We start from the raw sequence: 12,500 nt of genomic DNA on the forward strand, positions 1-12,500 counted from the left end.
TATATGCACACACAATATATATATGTGTGTGTGTTTATATATAATTTCTATAACATAAATTTATTTATATATAGGTTATACGTGTATATATATATAATATATATATATACTTTGTTTGTCAACAAAATCTTCCTATATATATATATATATAATATATATCTCTATATATATATCTATATATATATCTCTGTGTGTGTGTGTGTGTGTGTGTGTGTGTGTGTATGTGCAATTTCTCTAGAACAAAACTATTTATTAATAGCAAAGGTTCACCCGCGTGTCAAGTTCGAATCACCCAGAAAAGCGACAGACTGCTACTTTCTTTGTCAACAAAATTCTTCCTAAATTAGAGGCTTTTAAAATATAATAACATTAAATTAAAAATCTCTTTGACTCAGGATGGCGCTTGGCATGTTTATATATATATATATATATATATATATATATATATATATATATATATATATATATATATATACACATACATATATATATGTATGTATATATATATATATATATACATATATAAATATATATACTTACATACATATATATCATTGTGTGTCTTTCATAGCGTAATGAGTACCACGTACTTAAACACGGCGAAGGTCTCCGTAGCGTAGCTAAAAATAAGGTTCCGCATAACGGAAAATGTTAATACATGCTTACGCTCTTTCCCCTGCTTAGTCATGGACTCCGTTACGTCACGCGTATGATCATTTCATTCCCTCGCCTTGTGAAGCGTGACAGGGATTGCAGCAATAGTTAAAATAAAAAAGATATTAGATTAGTTTTAGTTAGAGGAGAAATGTAGGTGATCCATGAGTTATGAGGAGACCTTGTTCAAGTGTCGGGATAAGGAGGATTTGTGTTGTCTATATTTAACGTGTACAAAGATTGTGTGTGTGTGTATATATATATATATATATGTATATGTATATATATATATATATATATATATATATATATATATATATATATATATATATATATATATATATATATATATATATATATATATATGTATATATATATATATATATATATATATATATATATATATATATATATATATATATATATATATATATATATATATATATATAATATATGTTTCCTTACTTTAGTATGTTCAAGTACATTACTCAATAATGTGCGTTTTATGTTTTTACTGCACGACCTCGATTAAGCAAAATTATTTGTGATAAAAGAATGTTTGTTACTCTTAAAATCTGCGCACATTCAAGACAAATTAGCAATTAACTTGGCGACCAATCTTCCACGGAATCGAAGACAACTAAAAGTGCGGAATTATAGTAAAAGAGGAAAAAAAGATGATTTGTAAACTAGTAAAAGTAAAATATAAATGCACAGCAACTAATAAATAAATCAGAACAAATATGCTTTATATTTGTACGGAGAAAAGCAAAGGCGTTTCACCTTTAGTCTGACTGACCGAAATATCTCAGAACTTAAAAGCAATTATTAATGTTGTTTTAGTTTAAGCTGGCTACATGCCAGCACGGATGTAAAATGTTTTAGATATCTTAGCGGGTAACAAGGAATGGCAACATTTTTCCAGTATTATGCACCAGCACGGGCTCTTGCTCCTAGAGCAGCCCGTAAGTGAAATACAAATCTCTGGAAGACAAGAAATATCTTTTCTGGTGATTGGAAAAGCAAAACTTTTTTTTTTTTAATGTATTATGAGGCCAGGCTTATCACCCATAATTCGTTAAGCTGGAAACTTGCCAGCACGGGCTCTTGTTCCCAGGGCACCCCGCAAGTGAAATGAAAGCCTTTGCAAGAGAAGAAATATCTTACCTGGTGATTGGTAATGACAACGTTTTTTTAGATAGGCTATATTATGGAGAGAGACTTATCACCCATAATTCCTTAAGTTGGAAACATGCCAGCACGGGCTCTTGCTCCCAGAGCAAGTGAAATAAAAAAACCCGTTGGAAGAGAAAAAATACCTTAACTGGTAATAGGTAATGGCAACATCTTTTATATCGAGACTTATCACCCATAATTCGTTAAGCTGGAAACATGCCAGCACGGGCTCTTGCTCCCAGAGCAAGTGAAATAAAAACCGCTGGAAGAGAAAAAATACCTTAACTGGTAATCGGGAATGACAACATTTTTTAATGTGTTTTGAAGCGAGACTTATCTCTCATAATTCGGGTCAATGGCAGATTTTAACTTCTGATAATTCCTTCTTTGTGGTTACGGCCACCTTCCCGATGAGCAGCGTAACTGTTATTTAATGGCAAAAGGCAACAAGATTTTGTAACAGCTTTGTTGCCTCGCTTTTAATAAGAGGTGAGTAAAATGAAAGTATACACTGAGCGGTTGGAGAAGGGATTATTAACATGACGTAGCGTTATGGATATATATATATATATATATATATATATATATATATATATATATATATATATATATATATATATATATATATATATATATATATATGAAATTTTTATCACACTGTGATTTATATACAATCATGAAGCTACAAATGTCCATTTATCACTTAAAAATTCCCCTTCGGCGATAATTCCCCATCGGGGATATTATTCCCGAAGTAGCGTGAATTGAACGACGTTTGTAGCTTGATTATGATTATATATGTATATATATATATATATATATATATATATATATATATATATATATATATATATATATATATATATATATATATATATATCATCGAGATATCAACAAGCAAGCAATCAAAAGCAATACAGAGACATTGCCTACTTACAAAATCCTCAACATGAAAAAAATAAAAGAGTACAGAAAATGTAACCAGTGAATGTAAATACACAAATCAGCGTTCGCAGCACGTGCAATGAAAGTGTACATAGCCAGAATTAATGCAAAGCCACATCTCCATCTTTGTCTGCATTCCCGGTTTCGTCATCTCGAGAACCGTGGCCATTACAGTGATTTCCCCGTAGGGGGGTAGCGCCGTCAGTGCACCTCACCCAGTGCACTGTAGGCGTTACTAAAGTCTCTTTGCAGCGTCCCTTCGGCCCCTGGCTGCAACCCCTTTCATTCCTTTTACTGTACCTCCGGTCGTATTCTCTTTCCTCCATCTTATCCACCCTCTCCTAACAATTATTTCATAGCGCAACTGCGAGGTTTTCCTCCTGTTACACCTTTCAAACCCACCTACTCTCAGTTTCCTTTCCAGCGCTGAATGACCTCATATGCCCCAGTGCTTGGCCTCTGGTCTAAACTCTATATTCCATTCCATTACAGTGACTTGTGATCTTTACCATTATAGAAATAAATAATTACGATCCACGCTCCCAGGATAGAATGCTCTTTGGACTGAGAGCCAGAGATGGTATTTCAAGAGAGGTGGGGGCGCGAGGAGATAGGAGTAAGTTACGTGCATGCCATGAGCATTGACTTCGGTGGAGCCATTACTGTGGTGGTGGTGAAATTATGTTTTTGGAACAGTAAGACTTTTCACAGCAGGGTGGGTGATATATATATATATATATATATATATATATATATATATATATATATATATATGTTATATATTATATATATATATTTATATATATATATTATATATTATATGTTTATATATATATATATATATATATATATATATATATATATATATATATATATATATATATAGATAGAGATAGAGAGAGAGAGAGAGAGAGAGAGAGAGAGAGAGAGAGAGAGAGAAGTCCAAGGTTAGATGAAAAGTATGACAGGCAGGTGTTCAGTGCTCTCGTTACCTTTATACTGACTTGCTTCAGGTATGGTTGTAATTACCGTTGTTTCATCTGCTGATTTTTTTTTTTACTGACGAGGTTCTCCCCTCCCCCCAACCCCAGTTTTTTTTAAGCATGACAACAGTTTTTTTTTTTTTTTTTTTTTTTTCAATAATTTTTTTTACCCCACTTAAGTATCTGTTTTTTCTCTCTTGTTAAAATGCAGACAGTCTGTTCTGTTGAAGTTGCTTAACAAGTTGGTGATCTTTTAGGTTTGCGCACGATTGAATAATAATAATAATAATATCCAAGTTTTTGATCGTATAGGCTTGCTCTAATAATAATAATAATAATAATAATAATAATAATAATAATAATAATAATATCCCTGTCTCAGAGTTTTATAGTAAAATAAAAAAAAGAAATTAAAAAAATACGATTGACCTCATTTGTTGATGACCATTCCATGAGATCAAATGATTACACGTCGCAGCTTCTTACAGAATCATGCTTTACGAAAATCAAAACTATATTACCCAAGAAGATTTTTTATTTCAGTAAATTATATTCGTAAGGTATTGTGGAAGCGTGTGGCTAATAACCGCATCCCAAACACCAATAAAATTAACTCGGAGAGAAATAAAAATGGTGATTTTTTTTTTCTTTTGCGCGGGTCAGCTGAGATTGAAATTCATCACGCTCATTGCGATAAGATTTCGTCATCGTTTGGCACCTGTCGATTTGGAAAAGACACCAGGCTCGTGTTTTGTTTACATTTCGTCACTTAATGCAAACTGGTAATTGCAGTGTTATTTGTACTTAGTTTTGGCGTAATGCAAGGTGGTGATTGTGGTGTTATTTGTACTTAGTTTTGGCGTAATGCAAGGTGGTGATTGTAGTGTTATTTGTATTCAGTATTGGCCTAATTCAAAATGGTGATTGTCGTGTTATTTGTACTTAGTTTTGGCGTAATGTAAGGTGGTGATTGTAGTGTTATTTGTATTTAGTTTTGGCTTAATGCAAGGTGGTGATTTTAGTGTTATTTGTACTTAGTTTTGGCGTAATTCAAAATGGTGATTTTATTGTTATTTGTACTTAGTTTTGGCTTAATGCAAGGTGGTGATTGTAGTGTTATTTGTATTTAGTTTTGACGTGATTCAAAATGGTGATTGTTTTGTTATTTGTACTTAGTTTGATGTAATTCAAGGTGGTGATTGTAGTGTTATTTGTACTTAGTTTTGGCGTAATTCAAAATGGTGATTGTTGTGTTATTTGTACTTAGTTTTGATGCAATTCAAGGTGGTGATTGTAGTGTTATTTGTACTTAGTATTGGCGTAATTCAAAATGGTGATTGTTGTGTTATCAGTTGTTAGTTTTGGCGTCATGAAAAATGGTGATTGTTGTGTTACCTGTACTTAGTTTTGGCATAATGCAGAAGTGATTGTAGTGTCATTTGTACGCTGAGGTTTTGACGCATGCGTGACGCGTGTGCTCTCCAGGCAACACATTCGAATGACAATTTCTTATTTTTTGTTTTCATTATGTCTTTCCCTTCTTTCGTAATTTTTATTCCAGTGACCTGACCCACTGAGGAAGAAGGAGGTATAGGCTACGTTTGAGCATGCTCGAGTGACTGCGATGTCGGCACTTTATTCAGTGTGTCAGAATTATCATGTACTGTCTCCTTCTTTTTCATCATGTTCGTGTGTCTGTTTGTTCCCAGGTCACACTGCATTTTTTAGAGAGAGAGAGAGAGAGAGAGAGAGAGAGAGAGAGAGAGAGAATTGATTTGGGCTGTGTAATGCCATCAATATAGATACATAGATGGTCAGTTGATTCGGTTCATATAATTAGCCAAGACTGATAGTTAGATTTGTCTACAAAATGAGAGAGAGAGAGAGAGAGAGAGAGAGAGAGAGAGAGAGAGAGAGAGAGAGAGAGAGAGAGAGAGAGAGATTCACCTCATCAGCTTTCACTCGACATTACCGAGTGGCTTTCACCTTCAAAAGTCGAAAGAAAGTTTTTAGTTTTCGCCTCCCGCGAGATATTACGAGTCAGACCAGATGCCGAGTGATTAACAGTCGTTTGAGTTTCTTAATTTTCTAATTTGGGGTTGGAGGTGGGGGGAGGGAAGGTTGAGGATTCCATTTGATAGGAATTTGTAATTGGAATTACCTCCGCCTGAGATGTTAGAAGACCGTTGTTTATTTATCCTAGCCTGTCATTTTTTGTATTTATCCCAGCCTGTCATTCTCGTATTTATCCAGCCTGTCATTTTCGTATTTTTCCTAGCCTGTCATTTTCGTATTTTTCCTAGCCTGTCATTTTCGTATTTTTCCTGGCCTGTCATTTTCGTGTCCGTCAGTCTGTCCGTCCATAATTTGATATAGAATTTAGGCCAAAGGCCAAGCCCTGGGACCTATGAGATCATTCCACGCTGAAACGGAAATTGACAGTAAAAAGGTTTGAAAGGTGTAACAGGAGGAAAACCTCGCAGTTGCGCTATGAATCAATTGTTAGGAGAGGGTGGAAGGTAAGATGGAAGAGAGAGAATATGAAAGGAGGTACAGTAAAAGGAACGAAAGGGGTTGCAGCACGCTGCAAAGATCCTTAAGTAATGCCTACAGTGCACCGCATGAGGTGTACTGACGGCACTATCCCCGCTACGGGGTGTCAGTCCATAAGAAAACCCAAAGCTTAACGGTATGTCATTTCGTTTGTCTGTCTCTGTCCATGAGACGTCTCAAAAAAAGTCACCGAAGTTGGAAAAAACTGTCCAGCCGTGTCTCTGTTTATTTTTCCACTCTGGGTGTTCACGAGATGCCTCAAAACATTACCGATTGATTTCAGCAAAATTCTGAGGATTGGTGCAATGGAACAGGTTCACATTCGGATGCAAATCTGTGATTTTCTTGATCAATAGTTCCAGTTTGATTCCTATAAAACTGTGCACTCCCGCTCTGCGGATTTAGCAACCAAACTGACCGTTAATAACAATGATTTCCTCATAGTTAGTAAAATGGATCAAGATTTTGTTACTCAAACCGCCCAACCTTAATAAATGTAAATTTACATTACCTTATTTCGAAATTGACTCCTTTTTCCTTTCAAATGAACACCACATCGAATTTCAAGTCAGTGGCCTCTCTGGGCTTGCTCCTTATGAATTAGGCTTCATCTTCTGAATAATAATAATAATAATAATAATAATAATAATAATAATAATAATAATAATAATAATAAGGGGTCATGTAGAAGAGTGTGCTACTAGAAACAGCGCACATACTGAGAAAAGTGATGGACTCATAAGGAGGCAGGATGCAATCCGGGATCCCACACTATAAAAAAAAAAAGATGAATAGGATGACTGTGATAGACCAAAAAAAAATAATAATAATAATAATTATTATTATTATTATTATTATTATTATTATTATTATTATTATTATTATTATTATTATTATATAGGAACTTCTTATTCATCTTGAAGACTTGTAAAGGTAATACTCACAAGAAACCCTCAGATAATTATGCGGTTAAATCTTAAGAATCCTAAATTCTTTTGAGGTTAATGATATTTATAAAGATAAACACGGGTCGGTAATAATCTATAATTGTTATTCGTTATCTACATAATTTTACGTATTCTAACTGACAAACAAGTGAATGTAGCGGAAAGAGCCCTTCTGTAATAAGTTGAGGAGGTTGAGATTGAAAATGTCTACCAAGCATTATTTATTTTAACATCAAGGACGAAAATAATAATCATAAGAAATAAGAACGAGGGAAACACAAAACATTACGTAATGAAGACAAAGATGAAACTTCCTTTAAACTCGGAAGCTGGAGTTAAATGTAAGTCTTTTAACAAAAACATCCCCAGTAACTGACTTTTCTTCCTGGCGGACCTTGGGATCTCATTTGACAAAGACCAGGACCCACTACCTGACAAAGATCGACTTTGACAAAGTTACGCTTAGCTGGGGATGTTAAGCAAGTTCCCATAAAACCTCGAGGGAAAAACAGTCCTCGTCGTTTGCCACTTCCTTTTATGATAATTCTATGAAGAAGAAGTTGGGTCTCACAAGGTCAGGGAACTGAGATACTATGGACGCTGATTTGATCCGGGACGCTTCAAGGTTCTGTCCTGATTTCTCTCTCCTTGAAAGTTTGCTGAAAGTTTGCGTTGATTTGGCGTTACGGTATCATTGGTCAGTGAGGCCAAATTTCGATGAGATTTCTTCTTTTCAGTATGTAATATTTTGGTTTGTGGAAAGCCTCTATTTTTTTTTTTTTTTGGGGGGGGGGCTAGATAATGGCACCATTATGGTTGTTTTACACAAATGAGAGATAGAAAAGAAAATTCGGCACTAACGAGAGAGAGAGAGAGAGAGATGCTGTGATGACTTTTTCAGTTTTTAATTTTGGAGATTTTTAAGTAAATATATATATATATATATATATTTTTATATATATATATATATATATATATATATATATATATATATATATATATATATATATATATATATATATATATATATATATATATACTGTGTGTGTATTATATATATACATACACACACACACACACACACATATATATATATATATATATATATATATATATATATATATATATATATATATATATATATATATATATATATATATATTCATATATAGTATATATGCCATTATTATTTTGATGTACTGTTTGTATGTTGCTTTTCGATTAACTTACATGTTTTCTTACTTGTTTAGATTTATTTACCCAGTGGTTAATTATCTGGGCTCATGAGTGTCGTCGTGAAAAGGTTAGCAAGTGCTATTTGAGAGGTGAAATGGATGTAATTGCTGTAACGATTTGTCACTATTTCTAAAACTGTAGAAATGAAAGCTAAACTTAGAGCGTATATATTAGTAAATTTACAAATGTATGAATATATATATAAATATATTATATACTATATATATATATATATATATATATTATATATATATATATATATATATATATATATATATATATATATATATATATATATATATATATATATAGATATATATAATATATATATATACAATATATGTGTGTGTGTGTGTGTGTGTGTGTATATGTATAAATATTATAAACATATGTATATATACATACATATGCAAATATAAATTATGTATGTATATATACATATATGTGTGTATGTGTCCATTAATAATACTTGCCCTCTCTTTTCTTACAGTTTGATCTTGTTTCCATTCGGTAACGGTCACCCACCCAAGCAGAACACAGAACCAATCGCAGCGTTTCAGTGAGTAGCTTGCAAGACTTGTTTACTTTCGGGCGGGAGCCACCACTGGCTTATGCAGAATGGGGTGCCTTTAGGCTTTAATTACTTTCATTAATTTCTTTACTTTCTTAACTTTCTTTGCCTTTAGGCTTTCTGTACTTTCTTGACTCTCTTTACTTTCTTTGCCTTTAGGCTTTCTTTACTTTCATTACTTTCTTTACTTTCTTTATCAAGCAGTGACCAAAGTACCACTAGGCTAATCTTGTTACTCTCAAGATTGCACCTTTGACATCTTATCAGCATCTTGGAGATTCACCCAGTACTCAACATTCTTGATGGAATAGGATGGAATATAAAATTTAGGCCTAAGGCCAAGCACTGCTGCCTATGAGGTCATTCAGCGCTGAAAGGGAAATTGAGAGTAGAAAAGTTTGAAAGGTGTAACAGGAGGAAAACCTTTTTCAGTTGCACTATGAAACAATTGTTAAATGGTGGAAAGTAAGATAGAAGAGAGAGAATATGAATGGAGGTACAGTAAAAGGAATGAAAGGGGTTGCAGCTAGGGGTCAGAAGGATGCTTCAAAGACCCTTAAGTAATGCCTACAGTTCATCACGCGAGGTGCACTGGTTGCCACTAACCCCTTAGGGAGAAAATTTTCTTTAACGTTCTTGATAAAAAAATGGGCTATATGGTACTAAAAGCCTCCATCTTGCCACTTATATCGGCTGATTGCTGCTTTGAAAGTTTAACAGTAAGGTGTCAAAGATGGCGGATGACTTGTTCGTGTGACACTGCCATAAACAGCGGTTTTTTTCTCAGCTTTATCATTAACTTATCCCCCAAAAAAACCTTGTCCCCGGGGCATCAAGGTCCCCTCGCATTTTTATAGGTGCTCCGTATACAAGTTTGCGTGTGTACAGGTTTTTCTGTAAAAGAAAATTTACGAAAACGCTTTATTTTCTAAAATCTTATTCATAAGTACCTTAATAAATGATAGCAAAGAATTCTACCGTCTAGATTCTAAGCATTCCGAAATTATAGGAACATGAATCCATGAAAGTAAAAATTCATGCCAGTTCAGACCAAAGTACTTCAGCAAATGACGCTCTGAAGAAGATGCGTTCCAACAATAATAAGAGCCTAAGACACATACCAGAATCCCGCGAGATAAAGTCTCGTCAACAACAAAGCGAAACTCTGACAACCATTATGCGATGAAAAGGGGAGAGAGAGAGAGAGAGAGAGAGAAGGATGTTGCAAAGGATGCGTGCCTGTTGCAAAGTGAAAGTGCAAGGGCAACAATACAATCAAAGGAACAAGAAGAAGAACAGAGAGAGAGAGAGTGAGAGAGAAAGGAGGTTTGTTAAAGAACAGGTGGAAAATGTTCACCTACTTTCCTCATTGTTAATTCAATGTCGTTGTTTATCAAGTGCCCGTGAAAATCCCCTTTCGAAAGTGTGCTAGAACAGAAGAGAGAGAGAGAGAGAGAGAGAGAGAGAGAGAGAGAGAGAGAGAGAGAGAGAGAGAGAGAGAGAGAGAGAGATAATGTAAATTAAACTGTTATTGGTTCTGGAATGGTCGAACAAAGCCGTTTTAATGAGGGCAAAAATGGGCTGGGTGCGCTAGAACAAAACCAGTTTACTAAGCAAGATTAGGCTCTCACTCTTGAATTTTTTCCCAACTGTAAAGTTTTTTCTCGCCAAAGGGAGATATTTGATAATAATAATAATAATAATAATAATAATAATAATAATAATAATAATAATAATGAGTGATTTGAGTAGGAGTAATGTCGACTTGGTCTAGGACAAAAATTGAGACGTTAATTACTGAGTATCCGTGAATGGTCTTCTCTTATTACTAGTAACGATTGATTGCTTGACTTAATGCTATTGAAGACGTCGCAATAAGTATGGTCATTTTCCTAAAGAGAAATATTTGATGAGGGCCTGGGACTGGCAACCTCATCCTTGAATATATATATATATATATATATATATATATATATATATATATATATATATATATGTATATGTATAATGGATGTGTGTACATATACATCTTTATCTATGTATATATATATATATATATATATATATATATATATATATATATATATGTATGTACATATATAAAGATTATCAGAAGCTACTTAAACAAACAATGTTTGTGTTTCGCTCAATATCTCTACAAGAGGGCAGTGTAGTGTCTTTGTTCACTCAGATAAAAGCGTCAACTTTCATTTCCTGAAAGAAAATTGTGTTGTAATGATCAGTGTTGCAATTCTGTAATTTTCAGCGCGTTTGTCTTATTACTGCGCATTCTTCAAGAAGACTCCTGTTCTGTGCATTTTACATAGCTTGCCAGTTAGCGCAATTCAATTGTTTTCCTCCGAGGATGCTTTCAGTCATAATGCGAAATTGTCTGGATTGTTCTGTGCATTCTGTCTCTGTCTGTCTGTCTGTCTCTCTCTCATGTGTATATATATATATATATATATATATATATATATATATATATATATATATATATATATATATATATATATATATATATATATATATATATATATATATATATATATATATATATATATATATATATATATATATATATATATATACAAAATCGTGTGTTTAGTCTAGACTAAAAACGAAGAGAAGTGAGAAAGACCAGCGTTCACTCAGCTTGAATAAGACATTAAATCAGCCGCAATCCCTTCTACCGTCTACTTCGAGGTGTGTAACCGAGTGTTTCATTGTGTCGTGAGCACGTCGTGTTTACTATACAGCAGTCCCTCCGACATATGGCGTCGGCATTATCACGCACGAAACTTTCACTCTTTCTCTTTTCCTTTTCTTTATGCTCGAGTTGGTAATGGATTGCTCCGCGAATGTCGGCAAGTGTCGTAAAGTGTACTCTTGGTAGACAGACCGGCGGATAGACAGACAATCTTGTTCTCGAGTGACTTTGGGTGACTAAATTGCACGGAGGGAGGTTTATTGGTCTAGTACTTCTCCCCACGGCTTCTCAATAACCCGTCATTTTATGGTCTAATGTTTTGTTGTTCGATTGTGTTTAAAGTAATAAAATTCCCCAAGGGTGGAGATTACTTGTATATGAATTGTGCGTGACAGTCAATTTTTCCGGCTGCTATACAAAAAAAAAAAAAAAAAAAAAGGTAAATTGCAAGGTTTCTGAAAACATCGGCCTAATTTTCGCAGTGACACGAGCGCGTTTTCTGACACCTTTGACCATTTTACCGCCAAACTTAGTACCATTGTAAGTAAAAAAAAACAAGCTTAGTACTTAGTACTAGTAAAAGGTGCTTAGTACTTAGTACTAGTACTAGTACTAGTAAAAAACAAACTTAGTACTTATACTAGTAAAAATACTTAGTACTTAGTACTAGTAAAAAACCTTAGTACGTAGTATTAGTAAAATAACATTTATGGTACTATTTACTC

The 12,500-nt window shown here is 33.8% G+C and overlaps 1 protein-coding gene and 1 long non-coding RNA gene across 2 annotated transcripts in view; one reads left to right on the plus strand and one right to left on the minus strand.

Moving 5' to 3' along the window:
• The window catches only part of LOC136836920 (uncharacterized), a 76,978-nt gene that overhangs the window by 53,456 nt on the left and 11,022 nt on the right, over window positions 1-12,500 (minus strand). The gene's annotated exons all lie outside the window — the stretch shown is intronic.
• The window catches only part of LOC136836922 (uncharacterized), a 43,969-nt gene continuing 40,450 nt past the window's right edge, over window positions 8,982-12,500 (plus strand). Inside the window, exon 1 of the long non-coding RNA XR_010852502.1 lies at window positions 8,982-9,053. This is a non-coding gene — a long non-coding RNA (uncharacterized lncRNA). The remainder of the gene's footprint in view (window positions 9,054-12,500) is intronic.

Source organism: Macrobrachium rosenbergii, chromosome 57 (genome assembly GCF_040412425.1).
Source record: "Macrobrachium rosenbergii isolate ZJJX-2024 chromosome 57, ASM4041242v1, whole genome shotgun sequence".
Lineage (NCBI taxonomy): Eukaryota > Metazoa > Arthropoda > Malacostraca > Decapoda > Palaemonidae > Macrobrachium > Macrobrachium rosenbergii.